The sequence below is a fragment of the Sapajus apella genome, unplaced genomic scaffold (assembly GCF_009761245.1).
Source record: "Sapajus apella isolate SASKATOON/1434 unplaced genomic scaffold, GSC_monkey_1.0 scaffold23, whole genome shotgun sequence".
In the NCBI taxonomy this organism is placed as follows: Eukaryota; Metazoa; Chordata; class Mammalia; order Primates; family Cebidae; genus Sapajus; species Sapajus apella.
The window spans coordinates 12,173,973-12,195,950 of NW_022436963.1; the positions used below are offsets into that span (position 1 = coordinate 12,173,973).

The window sequence follows — 21,978 nt, forward strand, 5'->3', positions numbered from 1 at the left end:
GGATCCAGTTTATTGTGTGTGTAGAGAGATATATATATATACACATACAATGAACTGGATCCTATTGAATTTATTCATATATATAAATATATATATGGTACACAATGGTACATATATATATATATACACACATACACACACAATAAGCTGAGTGCATTTATATATATATACATATATATATATATATATGTATATATATACCTACACACACAATAAACTGGATCCTATTGAATTTAAATGTCACCAGGCTACAAGAAATTCTGATTCTGGCAGAAAAAAAAAACATGAAAACTAATTACAATAATGTATTGTAAGTACAAAATGCAGGTAGGCACTGGTCACAATGTTGACACAGAGAGAGTCGGCACTGCTTGAGAGAATCAGTAGAAACTTCTCAGCAATGTGTGAACCAGGTTCTGAAGGTTAAGTAGTAAAAGGAGTTCCCAGGTGGAGGGGAACCCTGCACGAAAGCCCTGAGAGAAGCAGAAACGATGGTCCATTCGAGAATCTGTAAGACTGAATGCCTGGCCGAAGTATAGAACATCCCTTGGAACAAGCAAGAGCTGCCATAGAAAAGACGGGTAAGGGATGGATGCCGGGCTAGAGGGCATAATCCTCTACTGAGGAGTTTAAGCTTTATCTTGTGTACCACGAGGAGCTACCAAACAGATGAAAATGGTGAGTGTTATATTTAAAGCAATGATTGCTACTATAACACTCTTTTTAAAGTAGTTTTTCAATGAATTATTAACATTATCGTTAGTCTAATATGTATCATAATTTAGTTTCTGGACTGGTAGGATGTGTTAACAGCCAATAAAGATAAAAGACTCAGCTGGTTCCCTGCCTTCTACACCCCATTTTGCACACACTCCATCCTTCCTGCTGAATGACTTCAGTGTCTCTGTGATCAGTGAGTGGAGCAGCATGCAATGAGATCATGGCTAGATGGCAGCACATTCAGTGAAGTGCTTCAGCTTTCCTGTTGCTTCCAATTGCCTGGCTTTTGTCAGTTTCTGTCAGAACAGTAACATTTCTTAAGGTATATTTTGCATTATTTACTAAATGAAAATTTCCCAATGCCAGAAAAAAAAAAAATACCAGATTAGGTATGGTATGTCAAGTTCACATTCTATGCTCCAGAAATGCCCAGTCCCCAAATCCTCCAGGGACTGGGGCTCATTTGTTGTCCCTCTTCCTCTCCCATTTACTATGCTGACCCTCTGCCCAGCCACATAGCCCACCCCACCCCTTAGAAGCATCTAGAGTCGGTTCTAGAAATGAAATGGAATGCATTTTGTCATTTACATAACAGCTATCGCACTTCTGGTGAAATGTAATTTCAGAGAAACAGAAAAAAATAAACAGTAGAATAAAAAGTGTGTACGTGGTACCATAAGGGCGTATTTAACTATCCCTTTATTTCCTTTACAGTCCAACTATTTTTTTTAAATGCTTGCCACTTTCCTGCTGCCTCTCAGAGGGCACTTGATCTTATTTAGACCCAGTGGCGAGGGTTCTTCAGTTCGGTGAGAAGCTCTCCAGCCCTCAGTTCTCTTTCGAGGAAAGACATCTTCAGAACCTAAAGGCCTTGAAAGAAGTAACACATTTTCAAAACCAGAAAAAAAGAGCATGAAAGTTGCCCATCAAAAATGAAGGCATGAACTAGAATACAATAGACAGTGAGTAAAGAGCGGAAAATTATCACCCAGGTAGGCCAAGACATATTCAGATAGGGAGGAAATTGGAAGGCATTCCTTTGACACAAAAGATGATTTCTCTTCTAATTTTTACATCCTTTATGACGTATCTTTTGTTTTGTTTTCTCTATATGACTGCTGTTCTCAAATAAGTGGGCTTTAGGAATATGAACTACTGTCTGCATGTTTGCCAGCCCCGTAGTCTATGATGAACTTGACATCTGAATGAATCAATCCTGCAGAGGTGAAAAGTTATTCCCACAAAGTCCGCAGTCTTCCTTATGAGAAAGATCCCTTCCTACTTGTAAGCTTACTAATTAAATATCAAAGGTTGTTATATCAAGGACAATAACACAAGCCAACCTGGGAATCTGCTTGTTTGAAATAGGTAAAGAATATCCGTGTTTATTTAGAATTGATTGTATACTTTCCTTCATTCTCTACATAGATTTTATTTCTCCACACATTCTTCTTGACATCATTTTCTGTACTGCCTTGAGGGCTTTCTCATATAGTTATGTGACAAATTATGTCTGAATTATGTTCAAATAAGCAGGGAGACTGATGTTTTCTGTGAAAACCATATGGACTAACAGTAATGAATGAATTTTTGCCCATATCATGACATGACTTTATGGAGGGCACCATCTCATATATGCAGTGTACCATGTGGTGTCTAACAGATTTGTGTGAAATGTCTAAAATTAAGCAAATGCAATTATATGAGTTGTATCATCTTATCATGTATATTTTGCTTGATAATAGAAAAGCAAATGAAAAGTTTATTACCTCATTCCAACAACCTGTTTTTGATTTTTACTTCAGACTCTATTCTTCTCTATTTTACCCTCTTCTATTTTGGGTCATTATTTTATCTGTAGAACCCAAAATCTAATTCTTCATCTGTATGTGCCACATGGATCTTTAGATTCTCTTACCAATCCAACAGATTTCTGAATATTTAACTACCCTATTGTAAGTTGTCTTGTTTAGAAGAAATGAAATTTAAGATTGTGGCAGTAAAGGACAAGCTGTCAATCTGTTAAATAAATTCCTGTTGAAAAGTAATGGCATGTGCTGTGTGTTAACATAATTTATTAGAACAATTAGAATGCATCCTTGTTGTCTTTTAATTAGATTATTCCTTGTTCTGGTAATTACACTAGACAAGGGAGAATAATAGTTTCAGTATTCTAAAATCATCTGTAGACTTTGTGGAGAGAATAAATAATCAATAATGCTAATTTACAGGATCACTTAAATTCCCAGAAACAGATCTTTTATCATGAGAAATCCTCTGTATAATCAGCATTATTTCTCAGTGTCTACACTCATTTTGCCCAAAGCTGAAAAGTGAAGACATGGGACAAATAACAGATATTTATTTCACTGTCAGAGACCTGGTTGGGCCGGGCCACCTCTGGCCTCTAGTGGCTCAGACATTGCTTCAGCCCCTTGCAAATGCCAACGAGCAACCGCAAATGAAGGATTTAAGATTCCATGCAGAGCAGCATATCTAGCAGTCTGAATGCCTAACAGAGAGGATGCAGAGCTAATAAGTTTTGGTCCTAGATGAGGAATCATATAGTTCCCCAATTTAAAAAATATATTCAAATGGACAAAAATAAGTTAGAACTGACAAGCCTACAAAACATTTTTTTTAAAAAAACTGTGACATTTCCATACGTGAAGATGTTATTTGCAGAAATTAATGCGGACGCTGTATGTCAGAAAAGTTTCTGGCTCTCAGGCATGGGCTGAGGCCGTTAGATGTGAGTTGAACTACTACCTCTGGTTTTATGTTTTGAAGATCATAGGGAATTCCAGTGCTCCAAGACTCTCCAAGGTCTTACACAACTGTCATCGAGCACGTTAGGACATCCTAGAGAGCAGTTCCCAAAACTTCTAGGCTTCAGAAACTTGACAAAGTCATGGGCAGGCATATCTTGCCCTCACGAATAACCCTACAGTTGACTAGAAGGGTGCTGGAACGCACAGAATTGACACCAGTGAATCTGGAGTTCTCTGTAATAACGAGCAATACAAATAACACACCAACAGTCCCACTGTTGTCCGCGTCTGCCTTAGCCCATGTAAAGTCCTAATGAGACCATGTCTAGACAGTATTGATCTCCCACCAGAAAAAAAAAAAGGAACTCAGAGAGTGGCTTCTTTTCTAGCTTAGCCCAAATGACACCCTAAAACGTGCTCTTTCATTCACAGATTGCTAACACTTTCCATAACCTGAGATACTTTATCAACTAGGTAGCCAAGGACCCATAGGCTTCTCAAAGTGTATGTGACATTTTTAATATTCAAACCATCTTTGATATTCAAATAGCAGATAAGAAAGTTACTTAAGCCTATTAAAGAACCTAGAGATATTAAATGCGTTTTTATATATCTTTTTTTTCCTTGCTAGGCAAAGGAAGACAGACCTTTAAAAAAATGAAAGTCCATGTAAGATGAAGGTGTGCTCATTCAGGTTAATGTGGGCAAAATACCGAAGGGAGAAATCATTAGCTTAAACTATCCAAAGGATTTTACATGTAGTCCTGTGGTTTAGGAGCAGAGGAGCACCTGTATTAGTCTGCTGTCCATCCCAGCTGGGAAGACATGGTTCTCAATAGAAGTACCCCTTAAAATTGTCAGGGGTGCTATTAAGTACTTGGGGTTCCCCACTATTCTTATCTCCAGACTGGTCAAACCTACCAGGCATCTTTTTGATATAGTAGTGAGATATAATCTATTATAGACATACCAAAGATTTATTTGCATTTGAATGTCCTGTGGTGAGGCATTCCACAGCAGGCTATGCATCAGGTCTGTCTGCAGAAAGTCAAGAAGAAAGAAATATGGTTTACAATTCATGAAGGAACGGAGTTTAAAAACTCCCCACATGAGTTAGGACTGGGAACCACAAGCTAAAAGCAGAACCTGTCCTTCTCACTTTGGGGTTGAAATGAAGCTGACTGAGGCATTCAGGTGGTTCCAGAGCATGGAAAGTCTCATAAGAGAAGATTTTTTCTTAAAAAAAGGAAGCAAAATAAACACCTTATTATGTTCCAACAATATCAACATACAAATCTATCTTGTAGAAAAATGCTAAATAAAAACACAGTCAGAGAGAGACTTCCACCACTATAAAAAGTTTCTTATAAATGCCACCTAGGGACAAAATTATCGTTTCTATGATCCTAACCAAAAGAGCCTTGCACGTCTTGGAAATACTTTGCCCTGTAAAACAAACAGAAGAACGTTCCTTCGGCCTATGAGTTCTTGTGCTAGATTTTGAACCTTTTGAGCATTTGCTCCCAAAGTGAAATTTAAAAAGCTAACAGCAGGGACACTAGGATAACTAGAAAACTTACCTATTGGTGCGCAGGCTGCTTCCCCAAGTGGACTGTGTACAATTTCTTGCAAGCATAGTAAAAATCCTATACTTGTTTGAAATGAAATGAAGGAAAGCCTATCACAGATTTCTTTTTCTCTGTGTTAATGAAAGACATAAGCACACCATGATAAGCAAGAGGGAATGACATAGTGTTCATCCTTCTCTTCTTGTCCAAGGCAGGTAACAGTAGGAGGGCTCTGGGTAGAATACATGATTGTTGCATATTTCTAAGAAATAAAGTTAATTTACAGGCTAACTGTAAATTACACACTGGGGTTAAGACAAGTATGCATGTACATATTTCTGGTGGTCAAGAGGGAGAAATAACAGTGAAAAAATATGGCTTGGATATATATATCTTAAGGACATGCCACTGATTTCAAAACAGGGCAAGAGCACTTATGACTTAGGATAATTTTGTTGGAAAAAGTTAACTCTCTCCAAGGAAATACAGAGCTTAGCAAGTACCTTATAAACAGTACAAGGCACATGATAGTGTTTAGTAGAATCTTATCCACCCATTCTGATTTGGCCGAATGTTAAATGACACAAACAGGAGAAGTTTATTGGTTAGGTGACCGATTAAAATATCGATGAAAAGCAGAAGTAGTAAGTTCTACAAACAAGAAATAAATCATATATATCAACAAAGAGGAATGAAGGCATTTTGTGCAATCTTGGGGAATACATTTTCTTAGGTATTTCATAAAATCATTGCCTCTACAGCAGGAAGAAAACCTACACACATAAACCCACAGCATTTCTTTTCCTGCCTGCACAGTTGTAAAAGCCGATGATGAAACCTGTTTGCTAAGACTTCCCCAGAATGTGATCCAACACATTGTCTATTTAAAATAAGACAAAAAGTTTTCTGACCAAACACCGTATGTTCTCACTCATAAGTAGGTGTTGAACAACGAAAACACATGGATACAGGGAGGGGACCTTCACACACCAGGGCCTGTCATGGGGTGAGGGGCTAGGGGAGAGACAGCAGGGGGTAGGGGGCTAGGAGAGGGATAGCAGGGAGTGGGGGAATGGGGAGGGATAGCATTAGGAGAAATACCTAATGTAGACGATGGATGCAGCAAACCACCAAGACCCGTGTATAACTATGTAACAAACCCATACGTTCTGCACATGTACCCCAGAACTAAAAATAAAATTTTCAAAAATCTTTCTGCCATTTAATGTCATGTGATAATTTGATAATTTCCCCAATGATTAACCAAATATGCTTCATTATTAATAAATCAATTCTTTCTTAATGCCACAAGTGAAAACGCAAAGGCAGCTAATGGTTATCTTCTCATAACAATCACACTTTGGCTTTTTCCTTTCATCTATAATTAGTCATATTTGTGACTATCTTCCAAACTTAGTTGAAAATTTTCTGAATCCTTTTAAAATCAGTGCAAAAACTAGAAAATGTCTTTACAGGTTTAATATGAAGGAAAGAAAATGTTTTTCATTTTCCTTGACTTATTTCTGAATTCAGCTTGCTCTTCATCAGTGCTACATAGCTGCCTTATTATTCGTCGGCCTCTATGACCTCCTGATCATTTTCCCTGAGGATGCATATTTATTCACTATGTTATAATCGTGTGATCTGCTGAATTTTTTCTGATAGTCTACTCTAGATTTGTTCTAAATTAATAAATCCCATTATTTTTGGCTTCTACTACTTCTGTTTATTAAATTCATTCTGAATGTAAAGTTTATTTTCAAAGGAATTCAAAATTCTTTACCCCAAGCTTGGTACTAACAATGACTTTTATAAGAATTGTATTTAATCAATTTTTAAATATATTAATGGCAAATTTTGTTAAAATGTTAGTGTTCCAAGCTTTCCAGTTCCCCACAGATTTAGTTTTTTAGCCTTTCTCCTTCAACCACTTTATAAGAAAAAAAAAAAAAATTGTGATGCAGAATTATGTGAACATTAAAAAAAAAGGAAGAAGAAGAATTGGGAAGGTGAGAGTAAACTAAAAAAAATAAAAATAAACTAAGGCTGCAGACTTAAGAAGGTATAGCTATTTGACGATAAATGATTAAGAGAGAGAGAGATTGCCTGGCTCCTGAGAAGAGTACAGAGAGAGAGATTACCAGGAAGAAGAAGAAAGATAACGGGATTTTAAGGACAGTTGCTATGTGTCATGCATAAAATTATTTTCAAAATTCTTGGAGAGGTAAAAATAAAATTTAGAATTATTTTTTAATGATTTCACTTGTGATGCTATCTTGAGATTGAACCACATGGGGCCCCAGGATTTATTTAGGTTATACAAATATCCTCCAATGCTGATGCTTATTCTTTTATATGTAGACTTCAGTTTCCTTTCCATGTCATAAACACACACACAACAGAATCAAACTTGATCATCCCATAAATTTTCAAGAGCTCTCAGCCTGCTGTAAATGAAATTTCACCATTAATTCACAGGTCGATGTCTGGGACAACCTCAAAGACTACTTGAATAATTAATAAATTTCTATGAAAACATCGCAGTGAAAATGTCTGTCAGTGTGAAATACATAAAAGACACACTAAAAGGCAGCGGCTGCTACATAGTAATGAAGTTTTAAACCATTGGCAACATTTCTAAACAAAGGTATAAGAAAAAAATAACACAACCTTGTAGCTTATATGATAGGCCCCTTGCATAAGATTATTAAGAAAGCCATAAGCACTTACGGCTTTATTACTTTTCCGTACAGATAGATTGCCCTGAAAAAAGTGGACATAACCTTAACTGGAATCTGAGGACTCTGCATGTCTTTCCCAGTTGAGTTCCAATTGTTAGAGAGCAACATGACATAACACAGAATGCCCAATTCTTAAGGAAATACATAAAATTTTAAAACCTGAAGCTAAATTAAAAAGTTATCACACTTCTGACTAATGTGTTATATATTTGTAAATTATACCTGTCTCTAAGAAAGATGTAGCACAAAGCAAGAGCATGTGTGAAAGAATGAGTGAGAATGGAGGAGTCAGAAGCACATTTACATATGTAGCAAACAAAAACTTCAAGACATTCCCAAGGATCTAAATAACCTATGCACAAATACAGTAAAGTCATATCCTAAGGGAGAGGATTTGAGTTCTGAAGCCAGAGCCTAAGGCAAATGTTGCATATAATCAAACTTACCATTGAAAATCACTTTAATCACCTGTAAGGTGCAAGTTATATTGCTTTGTGTATTCAAGACTGACAGTGAATATGTGAGAAAAACAACTGAGTTAGACTAAAGAAGCAAGCAAAGAAAAGTCCACCTGCAGATATTTGGGTACTCAAACCACCTCTTCTTTAAGAAACTAGCAAATCTCCACTTCTGAGTTTTTACAGGTAGATGATGAAGTATAAGGTTATAAACCCTCCAACAGGGCTTATTCCATTGTTTTAACATTAATATTTCAAAACTTTAACATATGTATTAATAGATGTATTTGTTATTGTTAAGATTAAATAAGTTTTATTTTTTTGAGATGGAGTCTTGCTCTGTTGCCCAGCCTGGAGTGCAGTAGCTCACTGCAACCTCTGCCTCCCAAGTTCAAGCAATTCTCCCACCTCAGCCTCCCGAGTAGCTGGGATCAGAGGTGCACAAAATGCCTGGCTAATTTTTGTATTTTTAGTAGAAATGGGGTTTCACCATGTTGGCCAGGCTAGTCTCGAACTTCCAACCTCAGGTGATCGGCCTGCCTCGGCCTCCCAAAGTGCTTGGATTACAAGTGTGAGCTAACGCGCTCAGCTGATAATCTTATTTAATGGGTAAAAGCATCATCCACAGGGCCTGGTCCACAGCAGATACTCAATAACATGCTACATTTTAATCTAACTCTTGTTTCATCAGACCCACAAACACATTGCTCTTTAAAATCCTGTAGAGAAGACTATGACAACCTGTACCTTTTCCTTCCAAGCTGGTATTTCCAGTTAGGGTACCTCTGAACACCTGCTGCTTGCACATTTTAGGCATGGTGGAGATCTACACCTAGTGCCGGGTTCTAAGTGGGCATAAGGTGAATCCACTGCACACAGAAGCACTTTTTTATGTTTGTATAGCATTGCAGAAGATTGGACCCCTAATTGGGGCCACTCTTTCCAAAGCCATAACAGCACATCAGGCCCAAATCACAGGGCTGTCAAATGAGGAGAGCCCCTTTCTTTTCCAATAAAAAAGCATCCCTATCAACTCTACCAGGATAGCACAAGAACTCATGTCATCCATTCATTCTTATCTTAGAAAATACATCCACAAGCCCCCTTTACTGACCATTACAATAGGATGCCACAAAAATTCAGAAACTGGAATTCTTTTCCATCCCTTCTCCTCTCCTTTTTCCTTTTCTTCTTCCTTACCTGAAATTTCTGCCTCTAGTAAAACCACAGGAAGAAAGAAAGTCAAATGAATTTTCCTAGTAGTCGACATTTCTGTGATACACTCTTTTTTTTTGTCCTCCTATGGTATTGTTTGGTCCCCATATGAACTCCCTCCAGGATATTCCTTTATGGGAGTAAAATACGCCAAATGAAATAGAGAACTCGAGGCGCCATTTCATCCTTGACATATGTAGAGAGAATATTTTACTCCTGGATTTATGGTGTAATGCAACTCAGCCACTTTCTTTTCCTCTTTCCCCTAGTTTGCATTTCCTGCTTATTGCTGCACACCATCACAAATTTATGGAGCGCCAACGGCCGTGGCCTCTAGGTAGCTCCCAAATGATCGAATCCAGACATCATTGTCTTCAGTTCCCCTTTGCATTAGTCTATTTTCCATTCCTCTTCCTTATTGAAATCTGCTTCCAATTATTTTTCATAAGATGGTTTAGCTATCTTTTCTTTCCTTTAACTTGAATCGCTTTTATTTCTACCTTTCATTTCTATGCCCTCCTGGGCCTCAAGCACAATTCCTCTACATTTACAGGGGTTTTCATTTAGAAACTCTTGAGAACTTTACTATCAAACTGCATTTTCTAAGATAATTTTTTTTTGCAATTTTGACTAAAAGGAGAATTTTAGACTTTTGGAATGCCAGGGCTCCAGGTCTCAGATCTCAGCTGTAACTTTTAGCACTTTGCAAGGTGACGACTAGATTTATAGCACATTCTTTAAACCCATGCCAAACTCTTCAAAGATGGCCATCCTTCAATCTCTGAACAGGGAATTGGAGGTCGAGGTTTTGGAGTCAGACAGACATGGGTTCAAATCCAGCCTCTGGCACTTAATTTGAATACAACCTAGCATAGGTCATTTAACTTTCCTGAGCTTTGATTTCTTGTCTGAAAAAATGAAAATACAGATAGTTACCTCACCATATTGTTAAAAAGATAAAATGAGGTAATCTTTGTAAAATACATACAATGTCTGGCAGGTGATAAGCATTCAAATTGGTAGCTATTTTTTATTGTTATGAGTTAAAATTTTATATATAATGAATTTTTCTTCAAGAAAGCTCACCAAGCTGACCTTAAGTTGATGTTACTACCAAATGCCACCTAATTCTCTGTCTACATACTTGAAAGTTACTAAACACTTTTAAGTTGAAATTGGAAATCAGGGACAGATTTGAAACCAAAGGAATAGGGAATCAGTTATAAGTGTGGATATAACATTAAAAGCCTCTGTTCTCAGAAAATACATTCCTTTTAAAATATATTTACTATAGTTACCCATGGAGACTGAATATTTTTATCACCAGTTGCAAAACTGTCTCCTGAAAGGGAAAACCATGCAATTAGAACTAGATTTTCAGATGTTAACCTCTTATATAAGGGAAGAACCAGAAGTAGATATTTGGTAAGAGACTGGGAAGAAGGGGAAGAGAAGAGAGAGAGAGAGACATAATGAGGATGAGAATGAAAGCAAAGAAATTTGACAAGGAATACTACTTGGCTTTTGGGCCTACTGTATACCAATGTAGATGTGTGATCATGCCATTTAGGACTGTTGTCAATTCTTTCCATGGAAACAGACTGAACAATGGTACATCCACTTCTCAAAACAAAGAGAATAAAATTGTCATTTCCTTACAGGACTTTTATTTATACAAAAATGAAATACATATATATAGAGAGTTGTGATTTCAAAAATAAAGCTAAATATCTAAGTGCAACAATGGAATTAATTAGGTGCGATCCAACAGAGTAAGTGAGGTTTTTACTTTGGAAGATAAGTAAATTATTTCAGAGCATGAGAATGAAAAATTCATTGATTGATCCTGATCTCTAAAAAGAGCCGTCTGATTTACTTTGGTCAAATGGACCTGCTTCTAAATGCCATTTCTACCATTTACCTGTTGGGCAAATTTCTTATGCTTTATGTGCTTGGAGTCTTCATTTTTAAAGTAGATATGAAAATATCTGTAAGTGGGAGGGTACTAGTCCTGCCAGTGCCTTCTCTCTCTCCCTATATTCCATGTCTCTCCAAGGAGCAATTCCTAATGCAATTGGCCAAATTTAAGCATATTGACTCTTATTTACTAAGTGGCGGGGTCACTATATAATAAAGGTTCCTTCTCCCACTTCTACTTTTTCTTTTCTAAGTTGAAAAACTCTAATTCTTCAGGTCAGGCTAATTATTTGCTTCCCTCTTTCCTGCCTTCTTTCCAACTTAAGGCCATAGATTTCATGAGCCAAGGTAATGTCAGGGATTCTTGTTTTTATCCCAACTGTTTCATTCTTCCCCATCCCCTCACAGTCTCCCCATTCAGAATTCTTAAGCATGCTATTTGTTTGAGGGGGCATTTAGGAAATCACATTTAAGACCTCTGCTGCCAGCTCTCATGTTATTTCTTCAGAGAGGCCTTCCTTGACCATCCAATCTAAATAGATACCTACACTGGAAGGTATCACACACGGGCACAACCAATAATGAAGTGAGTGGTACTTTGTTCCCATTTCCATTCTAGAGCCTTTGTGCCTATACTTCTTTCTCTCTCTCTCTCTCTCCTCTCTCTCTCTCTCTCTCTCTCTCTCTCTCTCATATGCTCTGCATCTTTAAATCCCTCAGGTGTCAGCTCTAATGTTATCTCTTCAGAGAGGCCTTCCCTGACCGTCCAACCTAAAGTAGACTTCTCATTCCCATGGACTCACTCCATTACATTAATCTTTTATTTTGTTAATGGCTCTCATTGCATCCCATTACTTTCTTCTTGGTTTGCTTGTTGCCCTTCCCTATCTCCTTCCCAAACACACTTACCAAAACACCATGAACACAAAAAGGTATCGTACTTACCATGTGTTTATCCAGAGCCAGATGCCTGTCCCAAGTAGGTGCACACCTGCTACATCCTATGCCCAACCAGGTCCAAGGAATTCCTTTAGAAAGCTCCTCTCCACAGCTGACCCAGAACACAAGCTGCTATACTGAAGGTTTTCACAGTTTCAGACAAGGTGTCTCTATCTTACAAGTTTCTTTTCTCTGAACAGCATTTACATAACCTACTCATTACTTTGAATAGGATCTTATTCAGTATACCTTATTTGTATTTTTCAGTAAACCTGGTATAAGGGGCACAGCTAAGTGAATGCCCTCACATACCTACAAGAGAGTGGCTAGATGCCTTTCTTACCCACAGGGATGGTTTCAAAGAAACCTTTTACACTCACTCCAATATATACACATACACAAAGGAAAGCTCACATTTGCATTCCAGATCATCTCCAGGAGGAGGGAGGAAAACTACTCTTTTAAAAGAGCAAACCTAAAATTATAATGCTCTTGAAAACACTGGCAGTTAACATTTACTGTTAAGAAAACCACAATCCCAGATGACAGATAGCCGAGTGGCATCTTAAATTGAGGATAGTTTTTAAGTCAGAGCTTAGAGAGTCTCTTGGAAATCTCTTTAATTCCCCCACAGAATAAAATATGGTACAGCTTCTCAGGAGGTCCAATAGAGGTTTTTCTCTAGCATTAGAACAGATATTTCTTTGATCAAGGATCAGATGAAGTCATTGGTGCGAATTTACTAGGCATATATGTTTTCATGTATAACAGAATATGTCAACACTGGAATCACACTCAGCACTAAGATGCTCACACTAAGAGGTTCAGGAAAGTGAGAATGACTCTCAGCTCCCATCTCACATTTACTAAGAAGCATATATTCATTGAGGGGAATGTCTAACAGAATGGCCTATATTATTTAAATCAGTACTTCTTACTCTCACTTTTTAAATTGGCAAAAGTTCAATGCACACAAGATGCAACTCAATTCTATTTAAAATCACTCATTTATGTCATAAAGTCTTTCTCAAAAAAAAACAAAAGATGCCAGCCCTACAGAACTGTGTCATGTCACATAGACCCAATTAATACATTCCATCAACAATACAGGCAGATTATTATATTCAGGGAAGTTCCCTCAAGAAATCACCTTACAAGTGTAATAAACAAAACAAAACAAAATAAAACGAGCAAACAAGCCAGTACTGAGTTTTGCTATGGTATAAACTTACAATAATTTATACATTTTTTGGAAATGGCCTTGATATAAATCCTGAAAAAAGAAAAAAGCAAAGTCTACATTTTTCATTTTTTTGAGACAGTCTCACCCTGTCACCAAGGCTGGAGTATAATGGCGCAATCTCAGCTCACTGCAACCTCCATCTCCTGGGTTCAAGAGATTCTCCTGTCTCAGCCTCCCGAGTAGCTGGGATTACAGGTATACACTGGCATGCCCGGTTAATTTTTTGTATTTTTAGTAGAGACAGGGTTTCACTGTGTTCCCCAGGCCGGCCTCGAACTCCTGAGCTTAGGCAATCCACCCGCCTCAGCCTCCCAAAGTACTAGGAAAATTGTAATTTTTTTCATGAGCTATCATATGTCACTCCATCACTCACTCTAGAACTATTTTAGGCACTTAAAACTTTGTATATTAAAATGTAATGCATTAAGAAACAAGATAGTGAGACTAAACTGAAAAGAGTAGTTAGTAATGCCACATATAAGGCAGTCTTGGAATCAAGAAATATTCCACTATAATCTCAGTACTTTGGGAGGCCAAAGTGGGAAGGCTGCGTGAGGCCAGGACTTTGAGAGAAGCCTGGGCAGCATAGTGAGACCCTATTTCCTAAAAATTTAAAAAAAATTAAAAAGAAATATTCCATTTTTTCAATTAAAATATTAAACAAATTTCCAAAAGGCAGAATGGCCCACTTATACATATAAACATGTAAGGATATGAAAACTGTACTTAAATATCTACCTATACTTTTTATTCCATTAATTTAACTGGATATTTAAAAAACATGCACTTTATTCAAATTCGGATGTGAGCATCTCAACACATGCTTTATTCAAATTCTAGTGTGAGCATCTCCACCACCTAAGATCCTCTTTTCTATTCCTCCCTCTGAGTTTTCCAGAGCACTTCTTCCCTTGGTTCAAGATAGGACACTCCTTGAATCATGATGTATGATGGTGTTTCTGAAAGTTGTCTCTGAAGGCACAAGCCCCTATTTATATAATATTAGCAGCTTTCTCTTCTAAATAAAAATATTTCCTTGTACATGTATGTATTTTGATGTGCACAATGATGTATCTGTCTCTTGTATTGCTTTTTAAATAGATTTTCAAAATCGCTGTTTGGAACAACATCTAATACTTGGAATTGCGAAGTCATAGCCCCTGGAATCATGACTGTGTTCCATTTCTTTTTTTCTTTCTTTCTTTTTTTTTTTTTTTAAGAGGGTGTCTCGCTCCATCGCCCAGGCTGGAATACAATGGTGTGGTCTCACCTCACTGCAACCTCTGCCTCCCAGGTCCAAATGATTCTCCTGCTTCAGCCCCCTGAGTAGCTGGGATCAAGCCACCCACCACCACACCCAGCTAATTTTTTGTTTTGTAAAAATTAATTGGATGTTTAAAATTTTAAACATCTTAATTAAGACGGGGTTTCACTGTGTTGGCCAGGCTGGTCTTGAACTCCTGCTCGTGATCTAGCCGCCTCAACCTTGCAAAGTGCTGGGACCACAGGTGTGAGCCACCGTGGCTGGCCTACAGTGTTCAGTTTCTTAGCTCCTCTCTTATGGATCCTAGCAGATGACCATCATGAGCACCCAGAATAAACCTTGGGTGAAGTCACTTCACCTCATTGTAACTTCCTAAAGCAGCACTTGAAAGGACCCAAATATAAAGCAAGGTCATCTCTTCTGAGGGATAATAAATTCATGGGAAAGCAAATCTCACCTTTGTATTTGAGGATATGTGGTGTATTTTAGTGGAATTCTGCCTTTAAGAGAAAGTGCCAGCTGATTTAATGGCAGCTGTGATCTCTGCTTCATTTCATCTTTTATCTAACGATCCGCTAGTTGGTAAACCTGAAATTCCTGAAAGAAAAGAAGTACTTCTTTTCTTTGCAGGGTAATCACCAACAATAAAGACTTATTTTTTGCATTAACATTCAACTGCAATGTATTTAAATGTTCCACATACAGAAAAACACCTGGTTTTTCCCAAGATTTGTTAAACATAGCCCCTTTGGTGTCCTTAGTAACACTGCAAAGATACCTTTATGCAAAACTTAATTTGAGTCCCGATTACCTTACCGTGAAAAAACATAAACACCAAACAAAACTGAGCATAATATCCAAATATCTAAAAAATAATACCCTGGTTGAAGGAAGTGTAAATGCTCAGATTCACCAGAGAGACTAGAATGTAAACTTCTTGTGTTGTGATTCCTCCAAATCATCTGGCCACCGAGGTATCATATCCCACAAGCATATGGTAACACGGATAGAGTAAGCTCAAAGTGTTGTAATACCAGGACATTTTACGACCATCTCAGAGCAATTATATTTTTCACTTCCTCTCTTTCCCTAAATCTTCTCATACAAAGCTTCTTACATTTTCTTTGGCAGTTAGTAATACTTAACATGCATCTTCACTGTCTCATTTAGTGCTTCTAGGTTTGGTAGGTGTATCACTTGGGATTGCTTTCAGCTGCATTAATTGCAATCTAGCTAACCAACAGCCCAACGGTGATTTAAACACAGAAAGCCTTCTTTTCCTGGCCTGCCATGTGTGCGTGTTTTGTTTTTCATGCAACAAGATATCTGAAGGTATGATGTGACACTGAGCTAGTATCCCATGGTGTCACGAATGCCCCAGGCTCCTTCTGTTTCTTTGCTCTGCTGTCCTTCTGTGAGGTTTTCACTTTCCTTGTCATAGATGGCTGCTGGATCTCCAAGTTTGACACATTCTCTCAAGGCAAGAAGCGGGGAAAGGCAAAGGGGAAAGAGGATACCAACCAGGTCAGTCCCTTTCTAAAAGCTTTCCAGAAAGTTCTATCCAGTGACTTCCACATGCATCTGCCCGGCCAGAAATGGGTTATACAGTCTTTTCTAACTACAGGTATTGATCAACTTACGACCTATGCAACTTACGACCATTCGACTTTACGACCACAATCGCTAGCCACGACTGCTCTGCATCTGGCAGCGCAAACGTTGCCCAGCTGGGCGTATGACAGTGCAGACGAGCTTCTGGCAGCACTACCATCTCCGTGTGCACCATTTCAACTATTATCCCAGACTCGGTACAGCAATTTGTGTTTTGTGTCTTGGATATTTTTCATCAAACCCCTCCCAATAAACTTCTTATACATTTTGAAGCAATGGACCCAAACATTGAACGATTTGCAAGGACTGAACGGATGGCACACGATGTGTTTCGTCCGTATCGTGAAATTTATATGAAGAAAAAAAGAAACATACAATTCAGACAAAGCTCACCATGTTTATGAAAAAACTAACTCCGGAAACCCCAACTGCTGCCTCAGATGACGACATCAATGATCCGCAGCCAAGCACCAGCGGCCAATAAAATGTTTCGTACATGTTTATATATTTTGATATGTTTTGCAATTGGGAAAATGTTTCCTATGGTATTTTTTACACCTGTATTTTATATTTTTGTATGCACCTGTATTTTGTAATTTTGTATGTTTTGCAAATATTAAACCAATTGTACTGGTAATGCAGTGTTTTACTTAAACCTGACGAATGTAAAAATAAGAAACAAAATGGTGTAGAGATGATATAAATGGCATAAAATGAACAAAGAAAATTATGATATATAACAATAATGAAAGAAAATTATGATAAAATATGACTTAAATATATTTATAACATCATTTCACAGTACTGTACATCTAGCCTACTCAACTTACGACCAAATCGTGTTATGACTGGTCTGTCAGAACTAATCGTGGTCATAAGTCGAGCACTAGCTGTATAAGAGACTGTGGGAAGATGGGTATGAGCTGAGCGTTGCTGCTCCAAACAAAATCAGATTTCTGTTAGAGAAGAAGGGATGGAAAGTGGATCTTAGAAAGGGAACAACCAATGCCTGCCATACACAAGTATCTGTGATGAGCAGACGTGGCTAAGGGTCTCTTCCTATCTAGGAAGGTTCACAGAATTACTCAAATCGCTTTTGTGCCAGGGAACTAGTGAGTCAGTCATCTCATTCGCTTGCATTTCCTCATCTCTGAAATTTCCAAATACGGTATTCCTCTTAGACCATCACTTAGAAGTGTTATGGTTTTCTATTCTTAATCCAAATGTGACAAAACGTATTCTCCTTGTTCAAAACCAAAATTTTGATAGGCAGCAGTGTGCTTAGCCTTAGATAATGAATAACGATTGGTCTAAGCCAATCGTGGCAATGCTATTTTCTTTTGCCATTGACTGGTATTCAGTAGTAGGCATGTGACCTAGATCTAACCAATGAGTGGAAATACACTGGGCTGGGGCAGGGCAGGGGCAGGGGGATGCAGAGGCTGTGGCTCATGAAAGATTTTCACCTCTGGAAAAAAGTCATAGTTGCAAGAGGAGAAAGCCCTTTCTTCCCATACCTCTTCTTTCCTGTTTATCTCAAACAGGATGCTGTCATGTTAAAGCTTTGTGCTTAGAACTGTAGAAGCTGTCTTATGACCATGAGGCAATAGCCAAAAGAGGAAAGCGACTGAATATAAGACACTGGGTTCTTTATGAAATCACTGAGTTGCCAAACTAACCCTGAGATCCTCTACCTCCTGTTTTCTCATAGTAATAAATATCCCCATAATTTCAGCACTATCACTTTAATTTTCTGTTACAGGAGCTGAAAGCATTCAGAACTCACATACTATGTTAACATCATCCTCCATGTGTTATGGGCCAAGAGTACATTCGAGAGTAACTACAAAACTACATTCATTGTAGTATCCCTGTGGCACTCCCTTAGAATTCTAGTGTTCTGTAGTGTACTTTCCACAGCCTAGAAGGATATACGATTCCCTCTCTCCAGCCCTAAGGAACTCTTAATTTAAGACTGACAAGATGAATGAGTTAGAATGAGGGTGAATCCAATCCAAAAGAAGTAACAACAAGCAAGAAAAGGAAAGAACCTTGTAAACATCCAAGTTATAGAGTGTGGGAGTGTAAACTTAAGGAGGCTTTTATTTGGGAGAGAATATGCATCACCTCTGTTTGAATAAGAGAAATTAAATTGTAATTATGATGGCTTTTCAGTTAAAGTATTTGATGTGGAGGACAAGGAGACCATTCCTGACACGTTATTTAGCAAAGAATATGGAAGAGAGACAGAAGGCTGCGATGGAAAATGTTCAGAGGCCATCAACCAAAATGGTGATGCATTTGAGGCAGATAAATTTGCTTCCTGGTAGACAGAGGTGGGGTGACCACTGACATATGTCTTCAAAATTGCAAAAGGCACAGATTTGGGCGAAAGGGGGTTGATTCACCAAATCTCAGAATAGCAGAATGGCAATAACCCTAACGCAAGGCTTCCAGTTTTCCTCAGTTTAACTGCTTTTCCATACTGCAGCCAAAGAGATTTTTTTTAAAAATGAAAATCACTCAGACTGTGTCCTCTTCCTCTTCCTCTCCCCAAAGGAAGAAAAAAACAATCATCAATGGTAAATGGCAGTTGTAGCGAAGCAACACCAAGAAGCAGCTTCGTGATTAGGAGAGAACACTGTGTCTCTTCCTGTGGCTTCCAGTGCTCTACACACTTGGGGAAACTCCGCTAAGTAATGAATTACCGAAATGACACCCGGAAGTGTAGTCTTCAAAGTGATCTTTTAAAGATCCAAATATTTCCTGTTCCCCCTCTGCCCAGAGATCTTCAGTGGCTCATTACTGCTTCCATAACAAGATCCTAAAACCTTGTCACAATCAAAAAGTCCTTCATAGTCTGCCCCTGCCTGCCTGTCTATATCTCCCATCACACTCTGCCTTCTCTATGCACCCACCTGCCATCTTCTTTCAGTGTGTGGACCCTGTTGCGCTCTCTCAGGCCTCAAAACCTTGTAACATCCTGAACCTCCTCTTCACTGGTCTAATGCCTACTCATGCTTGGCTTCTGAGACTGTACTTCACTCCACGTGGAGATGATCCTCAACCAAGCCCCATCAAAGAAAAGTCAGTGTCCTCCATAGCATGTGCCACAATTTTGTACAACTGAGTTTGGAGCACAAGCTACAGCCTTTGAGAGCTCAGCTTCACTACTTATCAGCTGTGTGAGGTGATGTAATCCCTCTAACCCCTATGAGCCTTAGTTTCCTCATCTTTAAAATGGAGATAGTGACAAAACTTTTCAATAAGGGCTTGTGAGGATTAAATGAACTAATACATGGAAAGCTTTCATCCCTGTGCTTGCCACAGAGTTAGCACGCCATAAGTGTTATCAAGCGTTCTTTATTGTTCTGCCCACCAACATCTGAGACAGAATATAAATACAATTGGCGCTGGGCCTGGTGGCTTATGCCTGTAATTCCAACTTTGGGATGCCAAAGTGGGAGGATGACTTCGGGCCAGGAGTTCAAGACCAGCCTGGGCAACAAAGCAAGACTCCATCTCTACAAAAAAAATGAAAAAATTAGGTGGGTATGGTGATGCGTGCCTCTAGTCCTAGTTACTCAGAAGGCTGAGGTAGGAGGATCAACTGAACCCAGGAGTTCAAGGCTGCAGTGAGCCATAACCATGCCCCTATACCACAGCCTGGCCAAAAGAGCAAGATTCCACCTCTTAAAAAACAAAAATAAATCAACTGGATCACTGGCCTGTAACAACTTAACAATTGTTAGGTGGTATTACTATGGGTGTTATTGTTTTTGTTATTTGCGGCCAAAAGTACTAGTGCTCACCTGAGCACACAACTTCCTTACGATCAGGTAGGTCCGTGTTTGTCTTGGTCACTACTCCAGCCCAGTGCCTAGCACAGTGCTTGACGCATGGTGTGTATGCAGTGAACGCTTAATGAGTACTTCAAGATCTATTCAGTGTGATAATGCAGATTCTCTTGAAAGCAAATGAATAGAGAAAAGCAGTATTCCACAGAGAAGGAGACAGAACAAAATGAACAGCCTTGATTTTACTTAAAAGGAAAATGCACTTTAGGCAATAAAATTAGAAGTTCCCATTTCCATGGCACAAAATAGAGAACTCATAGAGAACTGTGTGCTATAATATGGTCAAAGCAGAGGCCGATAACGAAGGCAGCAGCATTCAGAACCATCACATATATGGTCAGCTTTCAGACCCTGAAAAGTCAATTACAACATTCCAGGAAACTGCAGCACTTTCATTCTAAAGGAAGATTCTGAACTCTGTTCACATATTTCACCCATTCATATTGCTTTGTCTATCAGTGTGGCCTTTTACAGAGTGAGAGCTTCTTTCTTCTACTGTGCTCCATGATGATCAAACCCAAAATGCCTTCCACCCTTAAAAGGAAGTTTTTGGTAACTGTCTTATTATAACTATCACATAGGACACAAGGCTCACCACTAATCTAAGACAGATGAGAATGAATTTCCTAAATAGGAAAGAAATAGCCATTCACTTTGAGGAGGTCCCAGTTTCTTGAAACTCTGTGGCATTGAGACCATTTAGAGTTTGCTGTCAAGATTCCTTGCAGTGTTCATTACCTTGGCTAGCAATCCCTCTGGACTACAGAAAGCTTATTTGAAATATATATAATCACAGGCTGCAATGCCTAAGTGCAACAGGATGATTTAAAAGCACCATGATAGCGTTCCCCCAGGACATTCATCTCTCCCTGTCTATACATCTGTGATCCAGACAAAAACTTGGAATGCAATCTGTATATTGATATTCCCTAAAAAGGATTTCAGAAGCTCTTTAGGAAGAATTGTTTTAGCAGTTTTGGAAGTGTAGAACGTTCAGCATTTGTGGTATTTATGGATTTGGTTTCTATTTCATAAATATAAAGCCTCACTAAGAGCAGTATTCAATTCCTATCCCAATGAGAGTATAGAGTAGTGGTTAAGCACATGTTCTTTGGAATGAGCCAGACCTGTGTTCATCTCTGGGCTCCCCATAGACCTCTTCATAAACTTAGACAAGGTATTCAACCTTTCTGAGTCACAGCGATGTCAGGTAAATTACTATGCATGTGCAGAAAAGCTTAATAAATGTTAGATGTTACTGGTATTAATGTTGTTTTGCTGCTGTGGTTGTTATTTTTTCTAGCAGAGATGATTAGTGTTCACCCATGTACACAGGTAGACCTCGTTTCCAAGTTGCATCGAAGTTAGGTGGGTCACATGACTGAGTTCCAACCAATGGAATGTGGCAGGAGTGATTCACACCCTTTCCTGGATGGACCTACAGAAATCTTTCAGACTCTACTCCTCATTCTTAACTTTTCCCTTCTCAGCCACCCTGAAGGCTACTTGTTAAAGAATTTAGAGCTACAAGATGGAAAGAATCGAGATCTTACCTAAGAACCTCCTAGGAGAGCCACCCTTTAGAAACATTGGCAGTGGATTCTGAATAAGCTTGATTTTTTTTTTTTTTTGGCCAGGTGTGGTGGCTCATGCCTGTAATCCCAGCACTTTGGG

At 38.5% G+C, this 21,978-nt stretch overlaps 1 protein-coding gene and 1 non-coding gene across 8 annotated transcripts in view; both read right to left on the reverse strand.

Moving 5' to 3' along the window:
• FHIT (fragile histidine triad diadenosine triphosphatase) overlaps positions 1 to 21,978 on the reverse strand; it is a 1,501,749-nt gene that overhangs the window by 1,133,755 nt on the left and 346,016 nt on the right. The gene's annotated exons all lie outside the window — the stretch shown is intronic.
• LOC116559624 lies at positions 18,966 to 19,182 on the reverse strand. Its single transcript, XR_004272535.1, has one exon. It is a non-coding gene; the product is annotated as a small nucleolar RNA U3 (small nucleolar RNA).